Source organism: Plasmopara halstedii (assembly GCF_900000015.1).
Source record: "Plasmopara halstedii genome assembly, contig: Scaffold_1561, whole genome shotgun sequence".
NCBI classification, from domain to species: domain Eukaryota; phylum Oomycota; class Peronosporomycetes; order Peronosporales; family Peronosporaceae; genus Plasmopara; species Plasmopara halstedii.
The window spans coordinates 74,491-77,014 of NW_020188473.1; positions in this window are offsets into that span (position 1 = coordinate 74,491).

The following is a 2,524-nucleotide window of genomic DNA, read 5'->3' on the forward strand; positions in this document are numbered from 1 at the left end:
ACACAATTGCTCCACATAAATTACCACAGGCACCATAAGGGGGCTCACACAATTTTATGAGCTCAGAAGTACCATTGTGCAGTACAGGATATATTGAAGTGATTAGTGTTTAGTATGAACATTATAGACAACTTAATGTGTACAGTTTAAGCGTACCGTCGCTAAAATAGATGTTACTTTAACCCACAACGGGGTTGTCGTGCGTTTTGCAAAGAGAATGCTTCGATTATCAGAGTCCGCATCAAAAACGCAAAGATGATGTGTTCGTGCTATCCTACTAAGAATGGAACTGAGAGTGTCTAGGACGACTTACACTGTTAGCTTGCTCTATTGTATGCACATCTGTTTAGAAATAATTTTTTAATTAGACTGACACGAAATATGTATCAACAGCGAAAAGTTACAGTATGGATATCAAATGCATAAGTGATTTCTTATTTGTCTGTGTGACACAGCATGCTGGTTCCTGCTCGGATATCTGCACTCGTGTTGAGACTGACGTGTCTCTGTCACCAGAATAGGGTGGCATACACTTGTCCCTTATACCGGATACTTTCCACGAAAGTTGAAATTCCAGCTTTCGAAGCGGGCGTATGCCAGTCACCTCTACTGGATACTTTCCTAAAAACAACTCAAACTCCAATCTTGTATCAGTTGAATCTGAGGTTTAACCTCAGTACACCCTTGATTTATGAATCAGACACCCAGGTTTTATCATTAGAACATGTAGAAGCCCTTGGGGTGTTTTGCATGTAGCTAGGATCATAACTCATTTTAGTTGAGTTGCAAATTTAGCTTCAAGGTTAAGTCATTCTCTTCCTGTCAAGTCGGGACTGTCCTTATCCTTCCGCGTCTAGAATCGCTTTCTCGTTGCACAAGCGTGTGTGTTGTGTTTGAGGGACCGTTTGTGAACAGCGCCCTCTTACACCTGGTAACACTTCGAGTGTTTTTTCAACTACACTCGTTTTTGGTTTGACGACGCGGCTGTTGAGCACGTCGCGCATATCAGTCCAAGCCAAGGGGGTTTCATGTGCCCTACTATGAAGTGTGTTGATAACACAAAATGGTGTGACCACACAATTACGTGGCTACACTTAAACAAAAAGTCAGTACGTGCCAGCAATTATACATTTAATTAGTTTTCTATATATTAGTGAAAACCTATAGATTTGGATAATCTATGGCTTTGCCGCAAATGAAATCGAGATATACCGTTTACTTTTAAGCGAAGGATTTAATCTGCCTTGGATTTAGGTTGTATTTACTATTGGAGTAAGCGATCCGCTACACTCGTACTGGTTCTAAGTGTAGAACGAAGGTCACCGACCTAAACCGAGCTTTCTCTAAGCGAAAGAGCTACGGCAGCCCCGCTGGACTTGTAGTCAATCTACATCTGAGTCGTTACGACTGACCCTATGTGAGGATGGAGCAGTTTTTTATTTGTTCAAGAGCATACAGAACAGGCTCAAAAAGCTGATGTCTCTGCTTGGCCACGAGGGCGTGCTACACCTAGCTTTGCAAAGACCTGGACCGATCAGCGCGCTCCTAGAGTCGTTTCCAAGCTATAAAAATGCTCTGCTAAAGTACCAACAGCAGAAGATGGCGGCGTCGACTGCGTCCATGACGACACCATCGGCGACGGATAATTCCTCCCGACCCAGGCCGCTTATGGTGAGCGTTAAGACACGAGGGTGAGGATAAAGAGAATTTCCTGCTCTGGGTGAGAGGCCGAGATAGCTATGGCATCCGCCATGCTCCAGAACGAGCAACACCTCGTGGTGTCTAGCTATCTACCAAGCTCGGGGGCCGAACGCGAGCATGGGCACTTACGCGCGGTACTTCGATTGAAGCGGCGTTCCTATACTGAACGGAGCTGAAGCAGCAGCTTTTTCGAGTGTTCTCGCCGCCTAACCTGCCATATCGCATGCGATCGCGTTTTCTTGCCGCCCCACAGGGCAAGAAGGAATTTATTGACTTTGGCCATGCGTTGCGCACTCTCATTAACGGTATGGCAGCCGATCCTGTCCCCGAAGCGTGAATAGTAACCGTCTTTATGGAGAGCCTTCGAACTGGTGCGGCCAGAATGGAAGTTTCCGTATGCACCTGTCTTCTTTTGAAGAAGCAGAGAATGTGGCATTGAATGCCGAATTCAACTTTAAATCGGCACGCCTTGGTTAGAATGCACACTCTAGCAACTCGTCGAGCGGACAGATCTCAGCTATGTTGAGAAAGAGAAGACACCCGGTGCGTCGGGGCCCACGGGGGAAGAACTGAGTTCTGTTGAGCTTCAAAGGGTAGAGGGACGCAGGGCCCAGCTTCGAAGAGCTCTGTGCTCTTGAACACGGAACGTGTATGCAAGCCGGGCTTGCTGGTCGTCTTTGAGAAGCCATGGGTGATCCTTATCGATTTCAGGCGTCGGAAAACTATGCTCGACGCTCTAAGATTGAGGGAAGTCAGCTGTATGCTGAGGCGCAGAAAGCGCGGTTGAGTGTCACCGTCACTGTTTGCTTAGCGGCGGGGGTTT